The 15,885-nt window shown below is 43.9% G+C and overlaps 1 long non-coding RNA gene across 4 annotated transcripts in view; it reads left to right on the forward strand.

The window, feature by feature from the left end:
- LOC311518762 overlaps positions 1 to 15,885 on the forward strand; it is a 48,535-nt gene that overhangs the window by 6,202 nt on the left and 26,448 nt on the right. The window contains exons 2-3 of one of the 4 annotated variants that reach the window (XR_014711108.1): positions 10,662 to 10,822; positions 15,087 to 15,374. The exons of 2 other annotated variants lie outside the window; for them this stretch is intronic. This is a non-coding gene — a long non-coding RNA (uncharacterized lncRNA). The remainder of the gene's footprint in view (positions 1 to 10,661; positions 10,823 to 15,086; positions 15,375 to 15,885) is intronic. One more of the 4 variants, XR_014711109.1, reaches the window with a different exon arrangement.

Raw genomic sequence — 15,885 nt, forward strand, 5'->3', positions numbered from 1 at the left:
GTAGCCCCTGGATGTCTCCGTCTTCCTCACACATCACCATGACATTCTAATGGTCTGAGATGGATGAAGTGGTAGGGGAGGTGGCTGGATGTGGGCAGTGAAGGACACACTCTGAGTATGACTGTAGAGAATTTGTACATTCTGATGTTGTCTCATTCTTGGCCACAGCCCCTGTAAAATCCATACTGAGTAAGAAGGCTGGTTAATTAATCCAGACTGCTTTGCAGTGCAGTGTGCTTTAATGGAATATATAATGCCCATGAATTCTGTAGGCTCCCTGTCTTCACTCAGCAGGTGATCTTTCAGCATTTTGCTAGTAATGTGTGTTAACAAGAAGGGTTGTTTTTGAAAAATACAGTCCCAATGATTTCCTGGTTGTTACAGGGGAAAGGATCGTGCCTCTAGTAGGAATGGTTGCATTTGTCATGCTATTCAGTCTCCCACTAACGTTTATCTCCTGCAAAAAAGGATGGTCCAGTGGTTAGAGTGCTAGACTGGGCTGTAGGATACCCCCGTTTGATTTCTGGTCCCCCACAAACAGTGTGTGACCTTGCCAAGTCAGTTAGGGCTGATTGCTCAGAAGGAGTTAGGAGCCGAACTTCCGTTGAAATCAGTGGAAGTGTCAGTGTAAGGAACGTCCTTTTGAATGTTCAACCCTAGGTGATTCTGTGTCTCAGTTCCCCATCTGTGCAGTGGGGATAACAGCAGTGTCCCACCGCAGCAGGGTGTTCTGAGGGTAAATACAATAATGACTGTAAAACCCTCAGATAGTAAGGGGGTCTGTATGAGTTCCTTAGATATGTCCTTATGTCTGGTTCAGAGCAGGAGGTTCAAAAAGGCTGCAAAGGGACCCACCTACCTGGGTATTGTAGCAGACAAGTAGTAATTCTTCCCAGCATATTGACCATGTTTGCTGAGGGTTGGAGTGTAGAAAATGTCTGAGTTGGTGTTTACCATCAGGAAAATGCATCAGTATCCTCAGAGCGTGGTTCCCCCTCAGTCTAAGAGACTACAGGTGACTAATAAGAAGGATGGTCTTATAGTTAAGATATTGGACTAAGTTCTGGCTTCAGTTTCTGGCTCTAGCTTGGTAAAGTTCCTGAATCTCTGTGCCTCAGTTCCCCATCTGTAAAACGGGAGGAATAACCTTCCTTTCTCTCATCTGTTGTTTTTTTTTTCTATTTAAGCAATAAGTTCCTTGGGTCAGGGACTGTCCCTTACCAATATCTGTACAATCCCAAGCAAAATGGTTGGAGCCTCTAGGTACTACTCTGCTACAAATCATTAATATGTGGGGAGCAAGACTGTGAGGATCAGAGCTGTTGCGTAACTAACTGTCCAGCCCAAGTTCTGGTAACTGCTGGCTTTGTGTTGGCTAGGGGCCTGTTCCTTAGATGTGCTGAAGTCAATGGGAGTCTGTCTCACAGGTTCAGCCCCAACGGATGTAGGCTGCAGCCTACTCTCTTGTGACCTCCCATTGCTTGTGCAAACTCTCCTGTGATTAAGGGCTAGTGAACAAAGCCCAGAGCTGACTTATTGCTGGGGTAAACTGAAAGCTGGCAGGACGTACAATGAAGGTAAGCAAAAAATTGATTTTTTTTTTTCACAGCTTGTCTGGAAGAAGTAAATCAAAGTCCATGAAGGGTTTTTCACTCTGGGATAAAGACTTAAAAGTGAGAAGGAATACAACCATACAAGACAGGAGCATAGCGTACCAGTTATTTCTGTCACAGATTTGTATTTGCTCTTCAAGCACTCAGATGCCTTCATCACACCAGTACTGAGCACTTCAAATCTGGCAGGATTATTTTTTCATGTATTTTAATGGCCTCATTAAAAAACCTAGCGTCTGATCCTCCATAATGTTCTGCTGGTGTTCATGCCTGTATACTCTTTTCAGGAGTACAAGCTACAGTACAGACAATTATGGCTCCTTGTACCTTATATTTAGCCACATATTAGTGATTCAGCAACAAATATACATGAAAGGGATAAACTGCAACAGATGACAGATTCCTTGCTATGATAATATACCAAGATCTATGGGCCTGATTCAGCTAAATCTTTGTTAGTTTGGAGGGGGGGCAGGGTGGTATTACACAGTTTTGTGCCAAACGTGATATGTCAAGCATAAGTTCAAAAAGACTTATGCACACAGTTGTCTGGTTTTAGGGGCCAGATCCTCATCTGGTGTACATCAGCATAGCTCCACTGACACCAGAGGAATTATGCTGATGTATTCTGTCCAATGGCCATTTGCCTACTGAAGTTCCCATTAGTAGTACTAGTTGGAAATGTTTTGATTAGATGTTCTTTCATTGGAAAATGCTGATTTGTCAAAACCAAAATGTTTTGCAGTAATATACTGGTTAAATGAAATTTTCATCAAGAAATTTTCTCAGCTCCAAGATGGAATTTCTGGTCAACAAGCAAGACCCCCACCCCCAGAATAGTCAATACCCCAGTGGTTAGGGCACTCTTTCTGGCCCACTCAAAATTTAGTTAGTTATACAAAGTGGAACAGTTCTTATAGGTGAGACTGATTCTATAGCCCAGTTGTTAGGCCTCACCTCACCTCACCTCAGACATGGGACACCTAGGTTCAGGAATGTCAAGCAGCATGGCTGACATCTGTCACATGTTGGTGGTTCTCTCACATCTCTGCAGAAGGAGAAGCGTATGAAGTGGAGTGTCTTGCTTTGGTTGCGAGTGGGTTTTTGTTTGGTTCACATACCCGTTGCAATGTGTTTATGGTAAAGAAGGTAAGGGCTACATTTTAGCCCAACAATACAGCATATACCTGACTCTCAGGCACTGTTTATGGATTAGTTTGAGCTTTGTAAAGTGCATTGGAAATTTAGAGTGAAGTTTTCAAAAGCACTCAGTGTTGGCCTAACCCTGATCCCTTTGAAGTCAGTGGTAAAACTGTTGACTACAGTGCAAGCAGAATTAGGTTAACTCTGAGCACTTCTGAAAATCCCCCTTTTACATGCTAAGTTTTCTTAACAATTTATACAAAACAAACAGCAAGAAGGAAAAGGCCTCTGTGCTTCAACACCATCCACCTCTTAGTGGCCCCACCGTTTCACAGTTGGTGTCAGGAATCAGGGCCTATAGCAGAGCTAATATCCAGGCAGTCTCATCACTAAAGCTGGCCTGCAGCAGACTGTCTGATTGGCCATGCCACCTGATGGGCTGCAGGGGCAAGCAGGCTGGTTCTTAAGCCATAGGCAGCAGCAGCTCCTCGCTGGCTGCTCAGTGCTGATGCCCAGCACTGTTTGCTCCTGCATTACCTGATTCCTGCTGCTCCTGACTCTGGCTCTGTCCCTGGTCTTTGGTTCCTGATGCCAGCTCTGGCCACTAGGCCTGATGCCTGCTCCAACCAGCATACTAGACCACCTTCATCCCAGTCAGCTGAGAGATTGAGCAGCCCTTAAAATTAGGGCCCAGGGTCCTCAGCGCTAGCATGGACTGTACTAAGGCCCCAGTTGAAGTAACGGATGGCATCCAGAACCTGCAGGTGCAAGTACTGCCCTGCAATCGCAAAATGCAGCCTTTTCAGACACAGGTTGCTCTGCTGACTCCTCCTACTCCGCCTTTCCCAGAGCCAAAGATTCTTCTGCCTGACCCATTTGACAGAGATGGGGGCAAGTTTTGTCAGCTCCTGTTCCTCGTACAGCCTCAGTCATTCCCTATGGATCAGGCCTGTCTGGTGCTTAGCCTGTTTGCTGCCTGGGGAGGCCTTGGCTTTCCCCACTCCTGGAATAGTCCAGCCTCCTCTTGGACATAGTTTGAATGAATTCCTCTAATTGTTGCATCACCTTTGATGACCCCAACCAGGTGTGGAATGCTGAGACAGCCCTTCAGGCCTTACTGCCAGGATGCCGGCCCGGTGCCAAATACACTGCTGAATTTCATTGTTTTGGCTTCTGACACCAGGTGGAATGAGGCGGCACAGCAACATTTCTAATGGGGGTTAAACGAGGGTATAAAGGATGAGCTTGCGTGCATGGAGCCTCTGTCCATTTTGAACAACTTGATTGGCCTGTGGATCAGAACTGATGATCGCCTCATGGATTGTCATCCTGAGTTACCTTGATTTTTCCAGAGGTCGTCATTTACCCTGCTCATGACACCCCTAACGCGCAGGTCTTCCCTGGCATCAGAGCTCTTGCAAGCCAGCCAGATTCACCTGTACCTCTCTGACTTGGAGAAATACTGATGCTGGGAGTTAGGCTTATGCTTATATTGTGGGGAAACCAGTCATGTTGTCCAGTGAAGATGAGGGCGGAAATGGAGCTGGGAAGCGCCAGGTCCATAGCCTGTAGGAGTGATTCTGGGCAGAGCTGGTAATCTCCCCCATCTTGGAGTCCCCAGCACCTATGGATCACAGTCCTCAAAGAAGGACCCCTGAGTGAGCTACCAGTGGAACTCTAAATACCTCTATTGATTCAACTACTGGTGAGATTCACCTAAAGGCCCTAGTTGACTCTGGGGCCTCAGCTAACTTTATGGACTTGAACTCTGCTAAGACCTATGCAGTTCCCACCATATGCAAGGACTTTCCAGATCTGGTCAACACTATTGATGGGTCTCTTCTCTTCTTGGGAGCAGTAACCCACCGGACCTTGCCACCTATGGTTATTGCCCTCGAGGACACCAGGAAACCCTCCAATTTGGATTAATCCGGGCCCTTCATGCTCCTGTCATCTTAGGTATGCCCTCTCTTACCACATTCCCACATTCACTGGCAGGAGTGAACCCTACAGTTTAACTCCTAGTATTGCCAGCTATCCTGACTCCCAGGATCTGGTTCACACCACCCACTGGAAGACCAGGACCCTCAGTATTCCCCGCAGCTCTGTGTGCTTTGTCCAAGATCCCCCACAAATACCGTGACTTCACTGATGTATTTGACAAAGTGAAGGCGGACATCCTGCCCCAGTATTCGACTTACGATTGCCTGATTGATCTCCAGGTTGAAACCGAGATCCCATTCCATCAGATATACGCCCTCTCTGAACCTGAATTTCAGACTCTACACCTGTACTTGCAAGGGAACCTTCAGAAGGGTTTCATCCATGTCCCCAGCAGGCCCTCATCTTTTTGTCAAGAAGGACAGCTTTGTGTTCATGTATTGACTATCAAGCCCTGAACAAGATGACTGTATGAAGCTGTTCCCTTAATAAGTGAGCTCTTAAACTGCCCACCTACACCCTGTATTTTCACAAAGTTAGATCTGTGCATAGCCTATAAGCTAGTCTGCCTGCATGAGAGAGACAAGCAGACTACCTTTCATACTCGATAAGGCCATCTAGTTATGCCATGCCATCTAGGTAATGCTCGAGCAACCTTTCAACATGTTATGAATGGTATATTCCATGATATGCTGGACCACTTGGTCATTATTTACCTTAATGACTTTCTGATTTTCTCTGAAGACTCAGCTCTTCACGACCAGCATGTGTGTAGCATTCTTGAAATCTATGCCAGAATCACCTATATGTCAAACTAGAGAAATGCAAGTTTGCCCAGGACACTCTTGAATTTCTTGGATATGTCATCTCACCCAAGGGACTGACAATGGATCCCCACAAAGTGGCCATCATGGATTGGGTGGCACCAAAGGATGTCTCTGGACACTTCTTGACTTTGCTGTTTTTTTATAGAGTATTTACTCCAGGATTCTCTGCTTTGGCTAGTCCTCTCAGCCAACTTTGCTGTGAAAAGGAGTCTGTTTTTCATGGCTCCCAGAAGAACAGGCTGCCTTTGATAATTTGAAACAGAAATTCATCACAACTCCCACCTTGATCCACCCAGACCCCACCAGACTGTTTACGGTAGAGGCGGAGACTTCAAATTTTGTCCCAACCCACTGCTCCCAATCACCTTCATCTGCATGTTTTTTACTTGCAAAAAGCTAACTCTTGCTGAGATGAATTATGATATTTTGGATAAGGAACTGTGACCATCAAAGCACCCTTTGAAGAATGGTGCCATCTTCTGGAGAGTGGTAGGTTCCCAGTCCCCAAGTTCTGACAGTAAAAATGACCAGTTAACTGAACCAGTGGCAGCCATGCAAGTCCCTCTTCATGAGATTAGAGTTTGTGGTCATCTATTGGCTGAATATAAGGAACGGGAAGGTGGATGCATTGCCGTGTAGGGTGAGTACTACAATCCTGATGAGGAGACTATGTCCATGATTCTAAGTCCTGAGACTTCATTTCTGGCACCATAGCTTCTGACATGTTATCCTCCATCTGCTCTCAGTTACCTAGCGATCCAAACCTATCAAGCCTTAAACCTCGGTCAGGACCAGACCTCCACAGTCTTCACATTCCAGGATGGGATCCTGTACCACAAGGGATGCATCTATGTGCTCGAAGAGGCCACCTGGATTTGAGTCCTACAATTCTGCACAATGCTGCCCTAGCAGGCCACTTCAGTCATTCCGAGACCTAGTTTTCCAGGAGTGAGATGGGAGGGCTTCAAAATCTGCAGCACAAACCAGATCTGAATTTTAAGGCTTGGGTCCATCTGTACCATGTAGTTGTAGTTAAATGAATTATTTTAATCTTCTAAAATAGAATGCAAGTGATATGGTAATTGGCTAATTAATTAGATATTGTTTATACAACATTTAGAACATAAAAAGCCCTTTATAAATTATAAGTATTCTTAATTAGTTTGAAATCTACCAGCTGCAATTTCTTAGCAATACGAAGACACAGTCACTCCATACACTCCAGGGTAACTACCATCTTTACCCTTTTTAGCTAGACTTGGCCACATCCTACCATGCTTATTCAAGCAACATGCTCTTAGAAATTGTTTTTCTGCCCAGGAATGCAGACAGCAGAATCGGGACTTATGTAGGTAAAAGGAAACAGGGAGAACATGGAGAATTCAGTTGAATGGTAATTTAACAAAGGAGAAAATGTCAATCAGCTAAACTACTGAGGAATTTCTCTGATGCTGACAGAGTGCATCTCATCCCAGTATGGGCAGAAGACACAGGGTGTGGCATAATGCCATCTTGTGGACCACGTAGATATCGAGTGAGTGAGAGAGGGAAAAGGGGGCAGTGTAAGCCCTCTCTGAACAAGATGTTGCATCCAGTCACATCCATTTTAATTGCTGATGGTAACAATTGAATAAAATCTCTTACTGAAACCAAGATTCCTTGTTTCCTCAAGAGTACTACACAGGGCTCCCAGGAAGGTCAGAGGGAGCCACACAAGCACAGCTGAGGACAGAATGTGGCCACCTAGGGAAGTTAAATTCAGCAATGCACATGGAATAGGAAGGTCTTCCCCACAGACTGTTATTCGCCCAATCTGACAAAACCTACCGTTCCTTCTCTGGGCAAGACTGCAGTTTGGCATTTGTGTTGTAATATGTCCACAGATTCCCCGTTCCTATTAACTTCACTCTGCCTATGCCAGCCACCAATGGAAAAGTGGTAATGGGATTTACAGCTTCATAAACTCATTTGAGACAGAGTTAATAATCCAAAAATTGCATCTCATTAAAGGTTGCATCACTTTCTAATCTGAAGATTACAGGAATCCTTCATGGATTGATATCTTTCTAGCTATCTGATCAGAAAGCTAGATCTGATTCATCTATCTGATCACTTCTTTCATTCTCTCACACCATAGCAGACTAGCTGTCACATTTGCACGTTTTTATGTTATATGGAAGAATTAAAGTTTACCATGAAGACTTGTTTTCAGCACAGTTCATGTAACTTCTCTTCATCTTTCCAGTATTCTTCAGCGGCCCGATCCGCAAATATACTCAGGTGCCTAAGTCTCGAGTTAGGCACTTATGTCCCAGTTTTAGTCTTCTCTATGATCTACAGAACTCCCGCTGGACCTTGTATGTGTCTGTTTCTGCATCTGGCTGTGCATGCAGCTGCCTCACTGTAGGCATCCAAACACCTGTCTCCTGCCTAAGTCCCAGAATGAGTCATGAACTGGGGGAAGATGGCATTCATCCATCTAAGTCATGTCTGGGGCCTGATCTGGTAGGCATGGTCAGGGATTGCCTACCGCATCAGGTTCCATTCAGAATCCATCTGGCCAGAGGTGGAGGAGGCAGTGGTGGTGCCCACCCTGTAACTTTTATCCCAGTGATAAGAGCATTCTCCTGAGAGGTGGTAGAACCCTGTTCAGAAATTCCTTCTCCCCGTCTGGTAGATTAGGGGGAAATTTTAAGTGAGCCTCCCACATCCTAGGCAAGTGCTCTAACCACTGGGCTACAAGTTATAAGATGTGCAGCACCACCTACTCCTCTGGCCATTTTTGGGTGGAACGAGGCAGGCGCCTAACTCGTTCCTGCAAGACACCTTAGGTGCCTGAGCCACCTTATTCCAAGAAAGGGATTCTCCTTCTTGGCTAACTAAGCAAAAATAGGTTCCTCCCTGTAGCCCAGACTTAGATGTTTGAGGGGGTGGCGCTTTGGACACATCACTCTCATCAGCATCTCCCTAGCTAGCTAGCTGGCTCCTTGCCTAGCATGCTGGCTTTTGTGGATCTCATTCTAAGGTGCCTGTTTTCCCCCATTGATTGTATAGGGAGCCTAGGTGCCCCAGTCAGGCTTTGTGGATCACAGTTTGTTCCTGTGATTTTTCTAGGTGCTTAAAAGTCAGGGGCTGTGATGCTGAGTGTTACAACGTAAATCCCTTTGTGTATCCATGCCTCAGTGCCTTAAATTTCCTCACTCCCAAGTGACTTCATATCTGTAGACTTACCACTTAGCTGAACTATTTGAAAGTGACTGAACATAATCTCTTTCTGAGCGACTCATGGCTATTCTTGGGGTCAGGAAGAAGTAGCTCCTTTCAGCTTTAAGAACATGGCTAACCTGGTGGCTGAACTCTTTGACTTTGTTCTTACCCATAACTATTTTACATTTTGGGGACAATGTATACCTTCAAATCAACGGCACTGCTATGGGTACCCGCATGGCCCCACAGTATGCCAACATTTTTATGGCTGATTTAGAACGCTTCCTCAGCTCTCGTCCCCTAACGCCCCTACTCTACTTGCACTATATTGATGACATCATCATCTGAACCCATGGAAAAGAAGCCCTTGAGGAATTCCACCATGATTTCAACAATTTCCATCCCACCATCAACCTCAGCCTGGTCCAGTCCACACAAGAGATCCACTTCCTGGACACTACGGTGCTAATAAACAATGGTCACATAAACACCACCCTATACCGGAAACCTACTGACCGCTATTCCTACCTACATGCCTCCAGCTTTCACCCTGACCACGCTACATGATCCATCGTCTACAGCCAAGCTCTGCGATACAACCACATTTGCTCCAACCCCTCAGACGGAGGCAAACACCTACAAGATCTCTATCAAGCATTCTTACAACTACAATACCCACCTGTGGAAGTGAAGAAACAGATTGATAGAGCCAGAAGAGTTCCCAGAAGTCACCTACTACAGGACAGGCCTAACAAAGAAAATAACAGAACGCTACTAGCCGTCACCTTCAGCCCCCAACTAAAACCCCTCCAACACCTTATTAAGGATCTACAACCTATCCTGAAGGATGACCCAACACTCTCTCAAATCTTGGGAGACAGGCCAGTCCTTGCCTACAGACAGCCCCCCAACCTGAAGCAAATACTCACCAACAACCACATACCACGCAACAGAACCACTAACCCAGGAACCTATCCTTGCAACAAAGCCCGTTGCCAACTGTGCCCACGTATCTATTCAGGGGACACCATCACAGGGCCTAATAACATCAGCCATGCTATCAGAGGCTCGTTCACCTGCACGTCCACCAATGTGATATATGCCATCATGTGCCAGCAATGCCCCTCTGCCATGTACATTGGTCAAACTGGACAGTCTCTATATAAAAGAATAAATGGACACAAATCAGATGTCAAGAATTATAACATTCATAAACCAGACGGAGAACACTTCAATCTCTCTGGTCACGCAATCACAGACATGAAGGTTGCTATCTTAAAACAAATAAACTTCAAATCCAGACTCCAGCGAGAAACTGCTGAATTGGAATTCATTTGGAAATTGGATACTATTAATTTAGGCTTAAATGGAGACTGGGAGTGGCTAAGTCATTATGCAAGGTAGCCTATTTCCCCTTGTTTTTTCCTACCCCCTCCTCCCCCTCAGATGTTCTGGTTAAACTTGGATTTATGCTGGAAATGGCCCACCTTGATTATCATGCACATTGTGGAGAGAGTGGTCGCCTTGGGTGGGCTGTTACCAGCAGGAGAGTGAGTTTGTGTGTGTGTGTGTGTGGGGGGGGGGTGAGAACCTGGATTTGTTCTGGAAATGGCCCACCTTGATTTTCATACACATTGTAAGGAGAGTGATCACTTTAGATAAGCTATTACCAGCAGGAGAGTGGGGTGGGAGGAGGTATTGTTTCATGGTCTCTGTGTATATAATGTCTTCTGCAGTTTCCACAGTATGCATCTGATGAAGTGAGCTGTAGCTCACGAAAGCTTATGCTCAAATAAGTTGGTTAGTCTCTAAGGTGCCACAAGTACTCCTTTTCTTTTTACAAATACAGACTAACACGGCTGTTACTCTGAAACCTAACATTTTTAAGGTTGCTCTTTTGTAAACGTAGAATGTGCTTGATTTTTTTTAGTGTTATTCCAAAAAACACTGCAGTTCAAGGGTCAGACTGAGGGGTCCTTGCTCACGTGGAACAGTACTTTCCTCCATCTAGAGCCCCGCGACTTCAGTGAGACTTCTTGAGGAGTAAGGATCCACTCAAGCCCATGTCGTCTTTTACAAGCTTTGGTTGATGTAAGTTATGTCTGTCTATGACTGCCACAATTCGTAAATCAGCTGTGCCCAGGCATACTTGGCTGCATGTGTTGGTGTTGCACATACTCACCAGAAGTGCTTGTGTCAATGCAAAGTGCAGTGTGCCATGGGTAGGTTTTCCAGCATGCCATGCACCACCATCCGGTGCACTTGTCACCTACTGAAAACTGAGGGGGAATTTGTAAAAGCATTTGGTGCTCACTCTGTAGAGGTCACTCCCCCACATTTGGTCAGTCACAGTTAATATCAATGGCTTGCCATTAAAATTAATAATGTTGTGCTAGAAAAGTAAAAAAATCACTGAAAATTATTGGTCACCTATAACCAAAAGAATCAGAGTGCTTTAGGGGCTGATTCTCATCTGGACTTAGTTCCATTGCACCACATCCTGGAGCTACGTCAGTTTACACCAGCTGAGGATCTGGCCTGCTGACTTCTGTGCAGTTACCCTTGGTTTACACTCGTGTAAGTGAGAGGGGAAGCAGGCACACTGTTTTTTTGTGTGCAACTGCTAGGCATGCTTATATTATGCTGGATACCAGGGTATACCCAGATAAATCAGATGTTTTCCTGAAGCTCCCTTTGGTTCTAGAAAAGGGAGAACGGGCCTCTCCCATTTCATCAGAAGGGTCTTGTGAGGCTTTTAGAAAGACGCTGGGTTAAGAACCAATATTTCAATAATGCAGCAAATAATAAACCAATAATTCAACAAGGGACGTCAGAAATAGGGCACCACTTTTTAACAGTGATGGGAATGAACCACTGGAACAATTTACCATGGGTTTTGGTGGATTCTCCATCACTGGCAATTTTTAAATCGAGATTGGATTTTTCCTGAAAGATGTTCTGTAGTCAAAACAGGAATCAATTCAGGGAAGTTCTGTGGCCTGTGTTATGCAGACTAGATGCACAGTGGTTCCTTTAGGCTCTGAATCTATAAATATGCCTAACTTAAAGGGCTACTTAAAGTCAGGCATGTACTTAAGTACCATACCAAATGTGGCCCAGGATTATTAAATATGAAAGAATTAGAAAACAGATTTGTTTTCCTATGTTTATGCATTTTGGGGGCTGTGTTCAGTTTGGATGATGGTAGACTGGGCTGTTTCATTTTTGGCAAGGTCTGAGCTCAGTCCTGCAGTATGAAAAACTCTGATCAAAATCAAGAAGAGACCCCTTTGGGCTCTTTGGTTTGAAAACAGTTAAATGAAATGTTTACAAGACTAAACCAAAAAACCAACCAAACAAAAGCTGTTTTCATTGGATTTTTATGTGTAATTAATGCAAACATTCCTATTAATATTTGCACATCTGAATTTTGGCCCTACAGATAAACACTCCTGCAATCTGCTCCATGCAAGTGAACCTTTATGCTGTTGTGGAATCTCATTGAAGGAAGTCCATATAGATGCATGGGAGTCACCCTCATAGATCAGATTGCAGGAGTAGGCCCATAATTGTTTAGTATATTTTACTATTTAAAAAAAATATTTTGGAGGTTATAAATATATAGTATTGAAAAGGAGATGCCAGGTAGCAAATATGTAGGATCTGATCCTCCTCTAACTTACATTACTTTTACACTGGTGGGACTCTGTTGATTTCAGTGGAGGTATTACTGATTTACACCATTTTAAAAGTGAGAGCAGAATCAGGCTTGTGATCAAACTATAACCTCCTACTACTTTACTGAATAGTGAAATGCAGTCCCCAATCACTCAGTCCACTTACTGTGGGCCTTCTAGGTTTTTTGTCGTCTTTTCCCTGAAATAAACTAAAACCTGTGAAATGCATGATAGCAGTTCTTTGACTTCCCAAACTCTGGGAAATCACTTGTATCCCATGATTATCTCCTGAATTGTAGGAACATACAAAAGTCAGTGTTGGTATCTCTAGTCTCAGTTTACCCTCTGAGATTCCTGGGCCAGATTTCCCCTTCCCACTGAAAAAGCTGCAGGAAGGGATCTATGGGAAGAAAAACCTCAGTGAGGGAACCTTATGGAAATTGTCCCATATTGTTTCCTGGGAGTCATCAGAAGTTCAGCCCACAAGATCAGAGATCCGTGCCGGTTGGGTAAACTGAAAGCCAGAGAAGGGAGTAGGTTAGATCTTCTGGAGGGGTAAATTCACATAGCTCCATTACATTGTTTTTCAGTAGCTGAGGATCTGGCTCAATGTGTTGCACACACAACCATATTTGATTGGGCAATGACATTTTTCTGGAGAGTTTTTTGAAGTGTAAATACATTTTAAAATTGTTACGTCAATAATTTAAAAAATGTAGCCTCTAATTTCCATCCCCTCCATCTCTCCCAGCATGGGCTTGTTAGCCAGTTTTCTCTCTCCTCTGTGTTCTCCTGCACTGCCTTCTCCATTGTTAATTATGTCAGTATTTGGAACCATCTTCCTGGACAAGGAGGATTCACCTCACCCTCTCCATAGCTCACTGTTGCTGTTCCTTTACTGGCCAGATGGATCACCTTGAGCAATACTGGTCGAGGGAGCTTGAGGGTCTGGAACCAGGTGTTTTGCACAGTAGGCTACTCCAAACTGCTTATAATTGGTGGCCAATATGGAAGTAGGACAATCTGATTGAAAAATATATAAAAATAAAAAAAATGTGAAAATTATCTACGAATTGAATCTCCAATCCAGTAAAGCTCTTAAGCACGTGCTTAACTTCAAGCATGTGAGCAGTCCCATTGGCTTAATAGGACTACTGATGTGTTTAAGTATCGGCCTAAGGGTTTTGCTGGATCAGGGTTGGGGTATTCATAATCTTGCAGGATTGAGCCCCAAGTCTATTAATTTAACATCACAGTTGAGCAGTCATGGACCGTACATAATACAAACCCGCTCCAATGTAAGGGATAGTTCAGTAAGAGAAATTCTAGGTGCATGCTAGGCTAGTTGAAATCAAGTTACATACCATATACTTGCAGTATGCAATAACAGCACCATTTGCTTTTTGCTTTGTGTGACCTTTTTGAGGCTCTTCAGATTGAAATCTCTGATCCAATCAAGAGGTCACAAAGTGTCAGGAATGCTGCTTTCATTCTGTTCACTTTGTGCTGTTCCTTTCTTTCATTTGTAACTAGTCACTGGAAATATTTTTGAAATCATGGAAATGGTTCTTTAAAATTTGTCTGTGGCACTGAGGCACATGACCTGTTCCGTAACCTGTGCAATTAGAGGTGACTGCATCAGCATGCAAAACATGTAGATATCTGTGGGTGAAAAAGAACACTTAAGAGTCTCTTCAGTTGTACTGGGACCAAAGATATTTACTTGCCCCTTCTTCAGATTTATTCTTCTAAACATGTTTTCAGTTCTGAGCAAAAGTACCACCAGCTCTGACTAGGGTGAGCAGACGTCCTGATTTTATAGGGACAGTCCTGATATTTGGGGCTTTGTCTTATATAGGCACCTATTACCCCCCACCCCCGTCCCGATTTTTCACATTTGCTGTCTGGTTACCCTAGCTCTGACAGATATTCCCGCTCAAAGCAGAATGTCTATTGTCAAAAACGGAACTTAATTTAGACGGGATAGAAAATAGATGAAAAGTAAGTGACTAAAAGCCCTGGGCCTGATTATATTTACTCTCAGTCTGTCAGTGCCCTCACTCACTGTGAGCTTTGGAGAATCCGAATCCTCTACAGCAACACAAGGCTGGAAAGTACCCTGCCAAACTATGCATCACTAAAACATGCAGAATTCACCTTTCACAAGTGATCCGTTGTAAGTATCAGCAGATGTCAGGAAAGGTGGTGCTTGCCCGCAAATGTTGACAAACAAATCCCAGTAGGTGTTCCGGTAAGGAATATAAGGAACACTTTCCAGTTAATCTGAGTACAAATCAGGTAGATCCAGTTGCAGAGTTACATTGGCTAAGCATTCATGATTCCACACTATGCAAACATTTTTATAAGAAGCCTGTAAGTCAACACATCACAGCTGTGCCATTGATTCATGAAAATAAAACTTTTTTTTTAAACACTTACCATGTTTTTCTCGCTAGAAGGGGTGCTGGATGCTGGTTCTTAGCCGCTGCAAGGCTGTTGTGTCAGAATCCTTATCCTGCAGTGGGTTTTGTTGCAGCCTCTCAGTATATAGTGGGTGTGGTTTTACTGTATGCAGCATGAATGCAGCACTTAATGATGGGAACAGGCTTCTATTTTGTTGGTATGTTTGTTTTTTTTTAAAGGGTTGCTCTAGCACGTTTCTTTTTCTTGGATTCCAGGAAACAGGAGCAAAATATGTGTGAAAAAATCCCTTACAGTTTGTACTTAAATCTTGCCGATTTCTATTTGAGGTACAAGAAAACCAACCAGAACAACACTCAAATTCTAGTAATGAAATCTGAGAACAGTGGCAGCTTGTAAGCTGTTCATTGAAGAGGCATGACTGAGGCCTGAAATCCAACTGGACCATTGAAACAGACACCCCTTCACCGCCACAAGACTCTGATAACTACCCTTCTCTTAAGCCCTCCTTGAAGTGAAGAGCCCAGGGCTGGCAAATGCTTAAGGTCAGCCATAAGAAGAACAATAGTACAGCTGTTTTCTAGAAAACTGGCCAATCAGCCCCTCTCTCTCTCTCTCTCTCTTTTGGATCACTGTGCATTTATAAACTGTTTTCATAACTCAGTTAAACAAAAAACACCCTATAAATTGTTTTAAAACTCTGATGAATAGCTGTGATATCTAGGGGATGTGTACAGTGTACAGGCACTTCACATCCCTTCTGCAAGTTGTCACTTACTCTATGTGTAGTCCATGCTCGTTATATATGTGGAGTCCAGTGCCTGTTTCAAAGGAATTGGGTTATAGTGGGTTTCAGTGAATTTGGAGAGTTCCACTGATATAACACCATTTATTGCACATCTTGAAAACACACTATCCAAATACTTTACAAAAGTAATCTAATTACATGCAGTCCATCTGGGAACCCCTTTTCAGTGTTCAGCTGAGATGGAAGCTGTCATGGCTTTTCAAACCCCAGGAGTCACAAAGGGTCATGATTGCGATTATACAGTAGGC

Source organism: Lepidochelys olivacea (genome assembly GCF_965140295.1).
Source record: "Lepidochelys olivacea isolate rLepOli2 genome assembly, chromosome: 1".
Classification (NCBI taxonomy): domain Eukaryota; kingdom Metazoa; phylum Chordata; order Testudines; family Cheloniidae; genus Lepidochelys; species Lepidochelys olivacea.